Here is a 16922-nt window from a genome sequence, read left to right on the forward strand (position 1 = left end):
ATAACTGTTGTTAGTTGGATTGTTAGTGACGGAAGTGTAAACATTACGTTACAATCGTCTCCAGAATAAAGTTTGCCAATTGTTGAAAAATTGTTTTATTAAGTTTGTGAGGTTTGTAAATTATTTATATTATATATGATGCATAGTCTCGTACTGTGAGTCACCTTGTAGTGGCGTCGCTAGGGTGAACTTTTACCCCTGCTTCTGTTGTCAGTTTGTGGCTGTCTGTGTGTGTGTTAAGTCTGCTCCTCTGTCTGCTAGTGGTGCTGGTCCATACTAGTTTAGTGAACTGTTAACATAATATTAATAGCAATAATGACTGCGAAATTTGGATCAAGTATTTTTACTGAGGTTACTTTATGGTTCCTTTTCTCATGTTTGTGAAGCCCCCAAAAAACTTTATATCTCTGATTATATTTTATCGTGAGTTGATGGTAAAATATTCTGAAGTTACCAACCCCTATATTGGGGTGGATTAATAATAGTGAAGATTTTTTATTCAAAGATATGGAAATCCTCTCTTCCTCAGATCAAACCTGACCACATATTTCTCTGTCACTGTTTGTCTCTAACGCATTATTGCTTCTAAGGAACATAATGATAAACAAATTATCACTACATAAATAACAGATAATTGCCAAGAAGAATACCTTATCACTTCTTGAAGGAAACGATTTTCATTTTGTCTTAGAAACCAGACTAGATGAGAAAAAATTGTACTTCTGTTCTGATACACATTGTTAATAAATGTACTAGTGGACATTGCTAATAAATGTACTAGTGGACATTGTTAATAAATGTACTAGTGGATATTGTTAATAAATGTACTAGTGGACATTGCTAATAAATGTACTAGTGGACATTGCTAATAAATGTACTAGTGGACATTGCTGATAAATGTACTAGTGGACATTGCTAATAAATGTACTAGTGGACATTGCTAATAAATGTACTAGTGGACATTTATTAGAAATGTACATTGCAAATAAATTCCACCTCTGATGTAAATTATGGGACCCATAGCCTCGGAGAAGTGGACAAAAGGGCCTCAAGGAAGAATATTTGGATTTCTTCCTGAAGCCGTTTGAATATTCCACTTACCCTACCATTCCATCTTTTCATTCATTTTTACTTATCTAGAATTTGTTCAGGAATAATCACTTGTGTTGTTTGACTCTTTACTGAAAGCTTTAGATCACGAAATTCTATATTTTGTGCTGCAAGGAAAGTGCAAAGAACAGTGTGAGACAACAACTTTTGAACAACATCCGTCTATAAAGTCGTTTTTTCACAATTTGTCGTGCTGCATCATTTCCTGAGCTAGGTACCTATTTACTTCATCTATAGTGCTAATGTGTGAATGCTATTCACAGAAACGTTAGCGACGCTTTCCATGATTTTAATTAGGCCGACTTAATACCCTGGAACCTCTCTTGCCTTGTCACACTCATGGAGGAGATTATTTTTATGTTTCAAGCACAAAGTGTATTTCATTATACTCTCAGTTTATCACACCGTAAAACAAATATCATGAAGTTATAGTTGAGATATTTATAACAGTTGAATCCGGCGATAGAGACCAACCAACCTTCAGTGCTACAATACTTGAATCCTGCGTATTTTCATGGCATAAAAGATGCTTGTATCATGATGCAGCAGTGTTTATGCTACACCAGACAATTTTTAACGTTTCACGTAAATCTCCTTAACTCTGTTATCTGCTTCCAACATCACTTTAATATATAGTGCTGCATTCAGTGTTTTGAGCTCTTCTGGCGGATGAAGTGTTGAGTATGTTTCCTTAAACCTGCTGCTCCTATTCACCTAGTAGTGTGTAGGTACCTATGTGGAAGCTCACTGATGTGAGTTGCAGTGCAAGAAATGCTCTGCATAACCAGGGGCTCTCTGAACACCTGGAGTTACCTGGAGTTTACCTGGAGAGAGTTCCGGGGGTCAACGCCCCCGCGGCCCGGTCTGTGACCAGGCCTCCTGGTGGATCAGAGCCTGATCAACCAGGCTGTTGCTGCTGGATGCACGCAAACCAACGTACGAGCCACAGCCCGGCTGGTCAGGAACTGACTTTAGGTGCTTGTCCAGTGCCAGCTTGAAGACTGCCAGGGGTCTGTTGGTAATCCCCCTTATGTGTGCTGGGAGGCAGTTGAACAGTCTCGGGCCCCTGACACTTATTGTATGGTCTCTTAACGTGCTAGTGACACCCCTGCTTTTCATTGGGGGGATGGTGCATCGTCTGCCAAGTCTTTTGCTTTCGTAGTGAGTGATTTTCGTGTGCAAGTTCGGTACTAGTCCCTCTAGGATTTTCCAGGTGTATATAATCATGTATCTCTCCCTCCTGCGTTCCAGGGAATACAGGTTTAGGAACCTCAAGCGCTCCCAGTAACTGAGGTGTTTTATCTCCGTTATGCGCGCCGTGAAAGTTCTCTGTACATTTTCTAGGTCGGCAATTTCACCTGCCTTGAAAAGTGCTGTTAGTGTGCAGCAATATTCCAGCCTAGATAGAACAAGTGACCTGAAGAGTGTCATCATGGGCTTGGCCTCCCTAGTTTTGAAGGTTCTCATTATCCATCCTGTCATTTTTCTAGCAGATGCGATTGATACAATGTTATGGTCCTTGAAGGTGAGATCCTCCGACATGATCACTCCCAGGTCTTTGACGTTGGTGTTTCGCTCTATTTTGTGGCCAGAATTTGTTTTGTACTCTGATGAAGATTTAATTTCCTCGTGTTTACCATATCTGAGTAATTGAAATTTCTCATCGTTGAACTTCATATTGTTTTCTGCAGCACACTGTCAGTGTTATAAAACAGGTTGTATCGTGTATTTGCAGATTTAAAGATTATCATCTCATTATTATTATCATTATTATTGTTGTTGTTTTTGTTGTTGTTATTATTATTATTATTATTATTATTATTATTATTATTATTATTATTATTATTATTGTTATTATTATTGAATCGGTCGGCGTTGAGCCCCTGGTAAGTGAGTTGTTAAAGTCCAGGCCAGTACATAAGTCACTCAACCAGCTGGGTTCAAGCCCCACTTGCTCCTTAGTTTGTTTGCAATCTTGTTATTACGGCTCCTTGAGTTATGATGGCGGCTTTGAGAGGACATGAGCTAGAGTTCACCACAGCCATGCTGGCGGGAAATTCATCTGTTAAATTTGCATTTGTTGCCAGGACGAGCCCTTGGTTCATCCGCAGGTCTGTAGAGATGCCTAAACCAAATGCAATAGAGAATGGAAGAAGTTTAGGAGATATAGGACCCAGGAGAATAATGGAAAGTAGTCGAAGAGCCGAAATGAATATGCACAAGTAAGAAAGAAGGCCCAGCGACACAAAAAAAAATGACAGCAGTGAAAGCCAAGCCAGACGCAAAGCTGTTGTACATCTACATCAGGAGGAAAACATCACTCAATGACCAGGTAAACCATACCCCTGGCCGGGATTGAACCCGCGGTCATAGAGTCTCAAAACTCCAGCCCGTCGCGTTAGCCACAATCGTGTCATTACGATTTCTTGAGTCAATGACCAGGTAATCAGGATGAAGAAGGAAGGAGGGGAGCTCACAAGAAATGACCAAGAAATATGTGAGGAACTCATCATGAGATTTAAAGAAATGTTCACAGTGAAGACAGAAAGTACTCCGGAAACACAGAGTGGTGGGGTACACCATCAAGTGCTGGACACAATACATACAACCGAGGGGGAGGTGAAGAGGCTGTTCAGTGAACTAGATTCCTCAACGGCGATGAGGCGGGATAACATATCCCTATGGGTCCTGAGAGAGGGAACAGAGGCGCTTAGTGCCTCTAACAACAATCTTCAACACATCTATCGAAACAGGGCGACTACCTAAGGTATGGAAGACAGCATATGTAGTCCAGATTTTAAAAAAAGGAGACAGACATGCAGAATCAGTGTCACTGACATGTATAGTATGCATAGTCATGGAGAAGATTATCAGGAGAAGAATGGTGGAACACCTAGAAAGGGATGAAATTATCTGCGACAACCAGCACAGATTCAGGGACAAGAAATGCTGTGTCACAAATTTTCTGGAGTCACATGACAGGCTGACAGCAGTAAGACAGACAGAGGTGGATAGATTGTATTTTCCAGGACTGTAAAAGGCTTTTGATACAGTTCCACACAAGAGAATAGTGCGAAAGCAAGAGGACCAGGCAGGTATAACAGGGAAGGCACTGCAATTAATCAGAGAATAACTGACAAGATGGCAACAGCAAGTCATGGTACGTGGCGAGGAGTCCGAGTGGGCGCCTGTGACGAGCTGGGTTCCACAGAGGTCAGTCCTAGGACTGGTTCTGTTTCTGGTAAATGTGAATGACATGATGGAAGGAATGGACTCAGTAGTGTCCATGTTTACAGATGATGTGAAGTTGATGAGAAGAATCAATTGAACGAGGACCAGGCAGAACTGCAGAGGAATCTGGACAGGCGGCAGGCCTGGTCCAGATTGGTGAAGAGCAAAGAAGACCGCAGACGGAGTACAGTCTAGGAGGCCAGAGACCACAAACCTCACTCAAGGAAAAGGATCTTGGAGCGATTATAACACCGGGCACATCTCCTGAGGCGCACATCAACCAAATAACTGCTGCAGCATATGGGCGCCTAGAAAACATAAAAATAGCATTTCGACATCTCAATAAGGAATCGTTCAGGACCCTGTACACTGTGTACGTTAGGCCCATATTGGAATATGCAACAACAGTTTGGAACCCACACCTAGCGAAGCACGCAAAGAAACTAGAGAAAGAGCAAAGGTTTGCAGTAAGACTAGTCCCGGAGCTAAAGGGTATGTCCTACGAGGAGTGGTTAAGGGAAATCGACCTGACGACACTGGAGGAAAGGAGAGATGTGGGGGATATGGTAATGACATAAAATACTGAGAGGAATCGACAAGGTGGACAGAGACAGGATGTTCCAGAGATGGGTCACAGCATCAAGGGAAGTTGAAGACACAGATGAATCACAGAGAAGTTAGGAAGTATTTCTTCAGTTACAGAGTTGTAGGGAAGTGGAATAATCTGGGAAGTGATGTAGTTGAGGCATGAAGTATGATAAAGCTCATGATATGATATAGATCATGGAGTAGGAAGGGTGACCTAGCAGCGACCAGTGAAGAGGGGGCCAGGAGCTGTGACTCGACCCCTGCAACCACAACTAGGTGACAACTAGGTAAGTATACACACACACACACACACACACATGCGGTCACTTTACCCTCGGCCCTCTTTCCCCTCCCCTCCCCTTCTAATCCCATACACACACACATCTCCCTTGCTTCTAAGGGTCACTCATCCTTCTCTCCCCCTCCCCCCCTCCCCCCCTTAACCCCATCCCTCTCTCTCCCACACATGCACACACACATACACAAGCACACATGCACAAGCTCATATACACTTGACACAAAAACATACTCCCCCTTCCCCTAAACACCTCTCCCCCTCCCCTAACCACCTCTCCCCCTTACCCTAGCCACCTACCCTCCCCAAACCATCTAACCTCTCCCCCAAACCATCTAACCCTCTCCCCCAACTACCTCTCCCTCTGCAATAACCATCCTGTGTACAAATGGTATATAATACCGACAAGATGAGATTAAGACACATGTGCAACATCTGGGTATCTTTATTGTAGACGTTTCGCCATCCAGTGGCTTTATCAATACAAATTCTAGGACATAACTTGAAGACAGTAGAACTATGTACAGAAGATGAGGTAATCAGTCCCTCAACCTAGGAGTAGGTGCGAAGAGCACCATAGTCGTGGAGATTCTGAAGCAGAAGAAAGGATCCTGGCGCTTATATAGTAACGTCAGGTGTAGCAGACGAGGGCATATTCACTGGTAGGTGGGATTCCCCAGTGGAAGTAGGTCCTTCCCTAACCCATCTCTTTGGGAAGGACCTACTTCCACTGGGGAATCCCACCTACCAGTGAATATGCCCTCGTCTGCTAAACCTGACGTTACTATATAAGCGCCAGGATCCTTTCTTCTGCTTCAGAATCTCCACGACTATGGTGCTCTTCGCACCTACTCCTAGGTTGAGGGACTGATTACCTCATCTTCTGTACATAGTTCTACTGTCTTCAAGTTATGTCCTAGAATTTGTATTGATAAAGCCACTGGATGGCGAAACGTCTACAATAAAGATACCCAGATGTTGCACATGTGTCTCAATAACCATCCTCCCTCACCCCCATAACCATCCATCCCCACTCCACCTAACCACCTATTCCCCTCCCCCTAACCACCTCTTCCCCTTCCTTCTGTGGAGCATTGGGGGAAACTAGAACTAGGATGAGAACAAGGGGCCCGAAGGACGAATCTGGGAGGGAGGACTGGGAGGCAGAGCTCAAAAAAAGGGAGGAAGACTGGGGAAGGAGGCTAGATGAGCTGGAAAGGAAGATGGAGGAGAGGTTAGCAGCAGAATGCAGAAGGTGGAAGCAACATGCCACAGCAGCAGAAAACAAGATACAGAAATTAGAAGAGGAGCTGAGACATCTGAAATAGCATAGAGACAAAGATATTACAGAAGTAGCATCAGCAATGGCTACATCAGACACAGACAACGGGTCTGAAGGGAGTACAGAAGCTAAACTATATGCAGAGGTCCTGTCAAACCCACATGGGGCCAAAACAAAGACAGGGAGCACACTAGGACAGAATGAGAGGTTGGAAGAAATTGAAAGAACTAGGACATGTGCATGGACCTTACCAGATACCTGTGGGGGCCAGGAACAGGTGAGCAGGAAGGACAAACCAATGGGCATAGGGGCCATGGCTAGGGAAGAGACTGAAGGAAGGAACACTCCAGGGGAAGGAACTAAAACACCTCAGAGGATGCAATGGGAGTCACAGTGGGAGGTGGAAAGGGAGAGATCAGCTTTTGTCTATGGGCTAGACGAAGCTAAAGGGGAAACTTAAGATGAAAGAAAGCAGGAGGAGAAAAAAGCGATTGAAGATATCATGAAGGTGATAGGCGAGGGGACATGACCCGGGTGGCAAATTTTCGGAGAATCGGGTGGTTCACAAAGAAAAGGAATCGGCCTCTCAAAGTAATTTTCAAGGCAGAATCAACTCGAACCATGATCCTGCAGGAGAAAGCATGGCTGAGAAGCAAACAGGAGTTCATGAGTGTGTACCTCGATCGAGACAGAACACAGGAGGAAAGGAGAATGCTGAAAGAGAGAGAGTGCAAAAACGAAAGGTGAAATGGGGGGAAATGAAAAAGGAGAGCAGAATAACCCAGGAACAAGTGGAAGGACAAGCACACCCCCCAGAAACATCTGCAGAAGGACTCCAGCCACGACACCCCCAAGGCAACTGAACAATCCAAACCAACCATCACACACCGATCCCTCTGTTCCCACCCCCCGCACCACAGTTACAGTATTAGAACAGAAGTTGAAGGTTTGGTACACAAATGTAGATGGATTAACGAATAAACATAAGGAATGGCAAGAAAGAATCAATGAGAAGTCCCCAGACATCACAGCAGTTACAGAAACAAACTCACAGAGACAATAACAGATGCAATCTTCCCACCAGGATACCAGATCATGAGGAAAGATAGAAGGGGCAGAGGGGGAGGAGGGGTTGCTCTGCTCATAAAAAAAAAAGATGGAAATTCGAGAAAATGGGAGGCATAGACGAGACGGGAGAAAGGGACTACATAGTAGATACGCTTCAGTCTGGGGAGCACAAGGTGGTCATTGCAGTGATGTATAATCCACCACAGAACTGCAGGAGGCCAAGAGAGGAATATGAAGAGAGCAAAAGAGCAATGGTGGACACACTTGCTGAGGTGGCAAGAAGAGCTCACTCCAGCATAGCAAAGTTGCTGGTTATGGGGGATTTCAACCACAGGGAGATTGACTGGGAAAACCTGGAGCCACAGGGGGGTCCCAAAACATGGAGAGCCAAGATGTTGGATGTGGTGCTGGAAAACCTCATGCACCAACATGTTAAGGACACTACCAGAGTGAGAGGGGAGGATGAACCAGCAAGATTGGACCTTGTGTTCACCCTGGGCAGTTCAGACATTGAGGACATCATAAATGAGAGTCCCCTAGGAGCTAGTGACCACGTGGTTCTGTGCTTTGAATACGTAGTAGAGTTGCAAGTGGAAAGAGTAACAGGAGTTGAATGGGAAAAGCCAGACTATAAAAGAAGGGACAACATAAGGCTGAGGAACTTCCTGCAGGAGGTTCCGTGGGACAGAGAACTGGCAAGAAATCCAGTAAATGAAATGATGGAATATGTAACAACAAAATGCAAGGAAGCAGTGGAAATGTTTATTTCCAAGGGCAACAGAAACAATGGGAAGACCAGAACGAGCCCCTGGTTTACCCGACGGTGTAAGGAGGCAAAAACAAAGTGCAATACAGAATGGAAAAAGTACAAAAGGAAGAGAACACATGAAAATAGGGGGATTAGTCGCAGAGCCAGGAACGAGTATGCACAGGTAAGGAGGGAGGCCCAGCGACAGTATGAAAATAACATAGAATCGAAAATCAAGACTACAAATAACCCGCACATAAAAGACAGAAGCTTACGACGACGTTTCGGTCCGACTTGGACCATTGACAAAGTCACACTAACAGAGGAGGAGCAGGACGGCTATATATAGGCAGGAAGAGGTGGAGGTAGTAGTAGTGGTAGTAGTAGTAGTAGTAGTAGTAGTACAAGAATTGTATATAATACCGACAGGATGAAATGACACATGCACAACACCCGGGCATCCCCACCGTAGACGTTTCGCCATCCAGCCAGCCACTGGATGGCGAAACGTCCACAACAAAGACAACCAGACGCCGCACATGTGTCTAATTTCATCAGTAGATGTAGTAGAAGAAGAAGAGGTAGTAGTAGTGGTAGTGGTAGAAGTGGGAAATAAGGAAGACGAGCCAGTCAAATACAAAGGAAGGGGAGCACTGCAAGAGAGCTAGAAACCCACAGAGGGAGAGCAAGCGCACCGAGGTGCGTGAAAGGGGAAGTGGTGAAATAAAATAAAGAAGGAACAGAAACACGAGACAGGAGAGAGAAAGACAACCCAGAGGAGAAAAGGAGAGAGGAAAGGGGAAGAGGAAGAAGAAAAAGAAGAAGAAGAAGAAAAAATGAGGATTCAGGTTAAGTCACGGGTGTTCTGAAGTTTGGAGCATTTTACAATGTAGTGGGAGAGGAAGGCATCTACAGAGACGAAGCCACCTCCAAACTGTGCGCTTGCTCTCCCTGTCTGTGGTTCCTTCTTTATTTTATTTCAGCTTCTCTTCACGCACCTCGGTGCGCTTGCTCTCCCCTGTGGGTTTCTAGCTCTCTTGCAGTGCTCCCCTTCCTTTGTATTTGACTGGCTCGTCTTCCTTATTTCCCACTTCTACCACTACCACTACTACTACCTCTTCTTCTTCTACTACATCTACTGATGAAATTAGACACATGTGCGGCGTCTGGTTGTCTTTGTTGTGGACGTTTCGCCATCCAGTGGCTGGCTGGATGGCGAAACGTCTACGGTGGGGATGCCCGGGTGTTGTGCATGTGTCATTTCATCCTGTCGGTATTATATACAATTCTTGTACTACTACTACTACTACTACTACTACCACTACTACTACCTCCACCTCTTCCTGCCTATATATAGCCGTCCTGCTCCTCCTCTGTTAGTGTGACTTTGTCAATGGTCCAAGTCGGACCGAAACGTCGTCGTAAGCTTCTGTCTTTTATGTGCGGGTTATTTGTGTATCGTTCCAGTCACGGTATTGTGCCTTTTTGTTATTTATGCCCTTTCCTGATCATGCCCGTCTCCTACTTCAACAGCTCATTCTTTCTACTAAATCACAGGTTGAAGATGCCTTCTTTACTCTCCGTCAACGTCAACGTGCTCTCTTTGCGGCTCTACCACAGGATCTCTGTAACCTTCTCTCTACCATTGCCTTTGACACTGCTCGCCTGAATGCGCAAATTCATTCTTCCAAACTACAAAATAAACTTCAACGTCTCATCTCAGCTAGCCCTTGGTCTAAATTCTCCCTCACTGACTGTGTTACTAATCTGTCTTCTGTCTCACTCTCTCAGTATGAGCTTGAACTTCTTGGTTTTGGTCTTTCCTTTGCCACTTCGCCTACTCCTCGCGCTGGTATTTCCCTGATTAGCTCTTTTGATTCCTTTCGTCAATCTCGCTTCCGTAATCTTCCTGACTTGTCCACTTTTCGTGGTGCTCTCCTTCCTGCTCTTGTTAGTCTGTTTTCCAAGAATCACCACCTTCCACGCCGTTACCAACTTGCCCTTTCTTCTCTTAAATCTAACACTAACATTGTCATACTATCTTCTGACAAAGGTAATTCGGTAGTTATCCTTGATCGCGAGGATTACCTCCGTAAAGCTGATGTCTTGCTCTCTGACTCACGCACCTACACTCCTCTCGTTTCCAACCCTCTTGATCGCATCAAGAGAACTTTCAACAAAAAACTAAGGACTCTCTCCGACCTCTGTCCTCCTGACTTTGACCTTGTTCAACGGTTTCGTGTCATCTGTCCCTCTCTTCCCTATTTCTATGGCCTTCCCAAAACTCATAAACCTGATATTCCTCTTCGTCCTATCATATCCTCTAGAGGTTCTGTCTCTTATTCTCTTGCTTCTTGGCTGGCCAAAACCCTCACTCCCTTTCTTGGTACTTTTTCTCCTGCCCACCTCCGTCACTCTCAAGACTTCATTGAACGGGTTCGCTCTCTCCCAACCTGTAAGATGCTTAGTCTTGACGTTGAGTCCCTCTTCACCAATGTCCCTCTTGATGATGTCCTTGATTTCCTTAGAGAGAAGGCCCATGAAGGGTTTCTTCATCTCCCTATCCCCACTGATGTCTTTCTTGATCTGATCCGCCTCTGTGTGGACTCTAACTCCTTTTCCTTCCAAGGGAAATATTATTCCCAAACCTTCGGTGTCGCTATGGGCTCTCCTCTCTCTCCTGTCCTTGCTAATCTTTACATGGAATACTTCGAGACTGTTCTTCTTCCTACCCTCGATGTGCAACCTTCACTCTGGCTCCGCTATGTGGATGACATCTTTGCTCTGTGGCCTCATGACTCCAGTCTCTTCCAACCTTTTCTTGAAGCTCTTAACAATCTTGCCCCTTCCATTAAGTTTAAAGCTGAATGGGAATCTAATTCCTTACTTCCTTTCCTTGATGTCCATGTCCACCGCTCAGATACAGGTTTTTCCTTTTCCGTTTACCGTAAACCTATGCACAGTGGCATGTACATTCACTACTTTTCCTATCATGCTTCCCCTGTCAAGAAAAGTGTTCTTATCTCCCTCTTTCTCCGTGCCCTCCGCATCTGTGATCCTCAGTTCCTTCCAGCAGAAATTTCCACTCTTTATAATTCGTTCTCCCGTCTTGGCTACCCTTCCCATTTCATAGACTCTGCCCTCTCACGTGCTAAACGCAATTTCTTCTCTCCCAAACTCTCTACTCATGGGAACTCTTCTATCCTCTGCCTTCCCTACATTTCCGGTCTTTCTAATCTCAACAATTCTCTCCGTCCCTTAGACATCAAGCTTACCTTCCGCCAGACTAACACTCTTCGCACTAATCTCGTTCATACCTCTCCTCCCTCTACAGATGTTCCTGGTGTCTACTCTATTTCTTGCTCCTCCTGTCCTCTTCAATACTTTGGAGAAACTGGTCGATCTCTTTCTGACAGACTTAGGGAGCACAAAAATAGTGTTAGGCTTGCCGACACTAACAATGCTCTTTTCTGTCACGTCAGAGATCATAGCCATCCTATTGACTGGTCTTCTGCTAAAACTGTCTTCCCTACTTCCAACTCGAACAGTCGCCGTTTAGTTGAATCCTCTCTTATACACAACTTTCCTTGTATGAACCTTAGCCCTGGCTTCGTCTCTGTAGATGCCTTCCTCTCCCACTACATTGTAAAATGCTCCAAACTTCAGAACACCCGTGACTTAACCTGAATCCTCATTTTTTCTTCTTCTTCTTCTTTTTCTTCTTCCTCTTCCCCTTTCCTCTCTCCTTTTCTCCTCTGGGTTGTCTTTCTCTCTCCTGTCTCGTGTTTCTGTTCCTTCTTTATTTTATTTCACCACTTCCCCTTTCACGCACCTCGGTGCGCTTGCTCTCCCTCTGTGGGTTTCTAGCTCTCTTGCAGTGCTCCCCTTCCTTTGTATTTGACTGGCTCGTCTTCCTTATTTCCCACTTCTACCACTACCACTACTACTAAATCGGATGAGGATGAGGCAGGACTGCAAAGAGACCTGGACAGGCTGGACATGTGGTCCAGAAACTGGCTTCTCGAATTCAACCCTGCCAAATGCAAAGTCATGAAGATTGGGGAGGGGCAAAGAAGACCGCAGACAGAGTATAGGCTAGGTGGACAAAGACTACAGACCTCACTCAGGGAGAAAGACCTTGGGGTGACCATAACACCGAGCACGTCACCGGAGGCACACATCAACCAAATAACTGCTGCAGCATACGGGCGCCTGGCAAACCTGAGAATAGCGTTCCGATACCTTAATAAGGAATCGTTCAAGACACTGTACACTGTGTATGTTAGGCCCATACTGGAGTATGCAGCACCAGTCTGGAACCCACACCTGGTCAAGCACGTCAAGAAGTTAGAGAAAGTACAAAGGTTTGCAACAAGGCTAGTCCCAGAGCTCAGGGGAATGTCGTACGAGGAAAGGTTGAGGGAAATCGGACTGACGACACTGGAGGACAGAAGGGTCAGGGGAGACATGATAACGACATACAAGATACTGCGGGGAATAGACAAGGTGGACAGAGATAGGATGTTCCAGAGAGGGGACACAGAAACAAGGGGTCACAACTGGAAGCTGAAGACTCAGACGAGTCACAGGGACGTTAGGAAGTATTTCTTCAGTCATAGAGTCGTCAGGAAGTGGAATAGCCTAGCAAGTGAAGTAGTGGAGGCAGGAACCATACATAGTTTTAAGAAGAGGTATGACAAAGCTCAGGAAGCAGAGAGGGAGAGGACCTAGTAGCGATCAGTGAAGAGGCGGGGCCAGGAGCTGAGTCTCGACCCCTGCAACCACAATTAGGTGAGTACAATTAGGTGAGTACACACACACACACACACACACAGTACACACAACCGAGGAAGAAGTAAAGAGGCTTCTGAGTGAGCTAGATACCTCAAAGGCAATGGGGCCGGATAACATCTCTCCATGGGTCCTGAGAGAGGGAGCAGAGGCGCTATGTGTACCCCTAACAACAATATTCAATACATCTATCGAAACAGGGAGATTGCCTGAGGCATGGAAGACAGCAAATGTAGTCCCAATCTTTAAAAAAGGAGACAGACATGAAGCACTAAACTACAGACCAGTGTCACTGACATGTATAGTATGCAAAGTCATGGAGAAGATTATCAGGAGAAGAGTGGTGGAACACCTAGAAAGGAATGATCTCATCAACAGCAGCCAACATGGTTTCAGGGACGGGAAATCCTGTGTCACAAACCTACTGGAGTTCTATGACATGGTGACAGCAGTAAGACAAGAGAGAGAGGGGTGGGTGGATTGCATTTTCTTGGACTGCAAGAAGGCGTTTGACACAGTTCCACACAAGAGATTAGTGCAAAAACTGGAGGACCAAGCAGGGATAACAGGGAAGGCACTACAATGGATCAGGGAATACTTGTCAGGAAGACAGCAGCGAGTCATGGTACGTGGCGAGGTGTCAGAGTGGGCACCTGTGACCAGCGGGGTCCCACAGGGGTCAGTCCTAGGACCAGTGCTGTTTCTGGTATTTGTGAACGACATGACGGAAGGAATAGACTCCGAGGTGTCCCTGTTTGCAGATGACGTGAAGTTGATGAGAAGAATTCATTCGATCGAAGACCAGGCAGAACTACAAAGGGATCTGGACAGGCTGCAGACCTGGTCCAGCAATTGGCTCCTGGAGTTCAACCCCACCAAGTGCAAAGTCATGAAGATTGGGGAAGGGCAAAGAAGACCGCAGACGGAGTACAGTCTAGGGGGCCAGAGACTACAAACCTCACTCAAGGAAAAAGATCTTGGGGTGAGTATAACACCAGGCACATCTCCTGAAGCGCACATCAACCAAATAACTGCTGCAGCATATGGGCGCCTAGCAAACCTCAGAACAGCATTCCGACATCTTAATAAGGAATCGTTCAGGACCCTGTACACCGTGTACGTTAGGCCCATATTGGAGTATGCGGCACCAGTTTGGAACCCACACCTAGCCAAGCACGTAAAGAAACTAGAGAAAGTGCAAAGGTTTGCAACAAGACTAGTCCCAGAGCTAAGAGGTATGTCCTACGAGGAGAGGTTAAGGGAAATCAACCTGACGACACTGGAGGACAGGAGAGATAGGGGGGACATGATAACGACATACAAAATACTGAGAGGAATTGACAAGGTGGACAAAGACAGGATGTTCCAGAGATTGGACACAGCAACAAGGGGACACAGTTGGAAGTTGAAGACACAGATGAATCACAGGGATGTTAGGAAGTATTTCTTCAGCCACAGAGTAGTCAGGAAGTGGAATAGTTTGGGAAGCGATGTAGTGGAGGCAGGATCCATACATAGCTTTAAGCAGAGGTATGATAAAGCTCACGGTTCAGGGAGAGTGACCTAGTAGCGACCAGTGAAGAGGCGGGGCCAGGAGCTTGGACTCGACCCCTGCAACCTCAACTAGGTGAGTACAACTAGGTGAGTACACACACACACACACACACACACACACATACATATATATATATATATATATATATATATATATATATATATATATATATATATATATATATATATATATATATATATATATATATATATATATATTTATTTTTTTATTATCACACTGGCCGATTCCCACCAAGGCAGGGTGGCCCGAAAAAGAAAAACTTTCACCATCATTCACTCCATCACTGTCTTGCCAGAAGGGTGCTTTACACTACAGTTTTTAAACTGCAACATTAACACCCCTCCTTCAGAGTGCAGGCACTGTACTTCCCATCTCCAGGACTCAAGTCCGGCCTGCCGGTTTCCCTGAACCCCTTCATAAATGTTACTTTGCTCACACTCCAACAGCACGTCAAGTATTAAAAACCATTTGTCTCCATTCACTCCTATCAAACACGCTCACGCATGCCTGCTGGAAGTCCAAGCCCCTCGCACACAAAACCTCCTTTACCCCCTCCCTCCAACCTTTCCTAGGCCGACCCCTACCCCGCCTTCCTTCCACTACAGACTGATACACTCTTGAAGTCACTCTGTTTCGCTCCATTCTCTCTACATGTCCGAACCACCTCAACAACCCTTCCTCAGCCCTCTGGACAACAGTTTTGGTAATCCCGCACCTCCTCCTAACTTCCAAACTACGAATTCTCTGCATTATATTCACACCACACATTGCCCTCAGACATGACATCTCCACTGCCTCCAGCCTTCTCCTCGCTGCAACATTCATCACCCATGCTTCACACCCATATAAGAGCGTTGGTAAAACTATACTCTCATACATTCCCCTCTTTGCCTCCAAGGACAAAGTTCTTTGTCTCCACAGACTCCTAAGTGCACCACTCACCCTTTTCCCCTCATCAATTCTATGATTCACCTCATCTTTCATAGACCCATCCGCTGACACGTCCACTCCCAAATATCTGAATACATTCACCTCCTCCATACTCTCTCCCTCCAATCTGATATCCAATCTTTCATCACCTAATCTTTTTGTTATCCTCATAACCTTACTCTTTCCTGTATTCACTTTTAATTTTCTTCTTTTGCACACCCTACCAAATTCATCCACCAATCTCTGCAACTTCTCTTCAGAATCTCCCAAGAGCACAGTGTCATCAGCAAAGAGCAACTGTGACAACTCCCACTTTATGTGTGATTCTTTATCTTTTAACTCCACGCCTCTTGCCAAGACCCTCGCATTTACTTCTCTTACAACCCCATCTATAAATATATTAAACAACCACGGTGACATCACACATCCTTGTCTAAGGCCTACTTTTACTGGGAAATAATTTCCCTCTTTCCTACATACTCTAACTTGAGCCTCACTATCCTCGTAAAAACTCTTCACTGCTTTCAGTAACCTACCTCCTACACCATACACCTGCAACATCTGCCACATTGCCCCCCTATCCACCCTGTCATACGCCTTTTCCAAATCCATAAATGCCACAAAGACCTCTTTAGCCTTATCTAAATACTGTTCACTTATATGTTTCACTGTAAACACCTGGTCCACACACCCCCTACCTTTCCTAAAGCCTCCTTGTTCATCTGCTATCCTATTCTCCGTCTTACTCTTAATTCTTTCAATAATAACTCTACCATACACTTTACCAGGTATACTCAACAGACTTATCCCCCTATAATTTTTGCACTCTCTTTTGTCCCCTTTGCCTTTATACAAAGGAACTATGCATGCTCTCTGCCAATCCCTAGGTACCTTACCCTCTTCCATACATTTATTAAATAATTGCACCAACCACTCCAAAACTATATCCCCACCTGCTTTTAACATTTCTATCTTTATCCCATCAATCCCGGCTGCCTTACCCCCTTTCATTTTACCTACTGCCTCACGAACTTCCCCCACACTCACAACTGGCTCTTCCTCACTCCTACAAGATGTTATTCCTCCTTGCCCTATACACGAAATCACAGCTTCCCTATCTTCATCAACATTTAACAATTCCTCAAAATATTCCCTCCATCTTCCCAATACCTCTAACTCTCCATTTAATAACTCTCCTCTCCTATTTTTAACTGACAAATCCATTTGTTCTCTAGGCTTCCTTAACTTGTTAATCTCACTCCAAAACTTTTTCTTATTTTCAACAAAATTTGTTGATAACATT

The 16922-nt window shown here is 44.9% G+C and overlaps 1 protein-coding gene across 1 annotated transcript in view; it reads left to right on the plus strand.

The window, feature by feature from the left end:
- Positions 1 to 208: 208 nt before the first annotated feature.
- LOC138854709 (organic cation transporter protein-like) overlaps positions 209 to 16922 on the plus strand; it is a 115756-nt gene continuing 99042 nt past the window's right edge. The window contains exon 1 of the mRNA XM_070099469.1: positions 209 to 263. The gene's annotated coding sequence lies outside the window, so the exon portion shown is untranslated. The remainder of the gene's footprint in view (positions 264 to 16922) is intronic.

Source organism: Cherax quadricarinatus, chromosome 67, assembly GCF_038502225.1.
Source record: "Cherax quadricarinatus isolate ZL_2023a chromosome 67, ASM3850222v1, whole genome shotgun sequence".
Lineage (NCBI taxonomy): Eukaryota > Metazoa > Arthropoda > Malacostraca > Decapoda > Parastacidae > Cherax > Cherax quadricarinatus.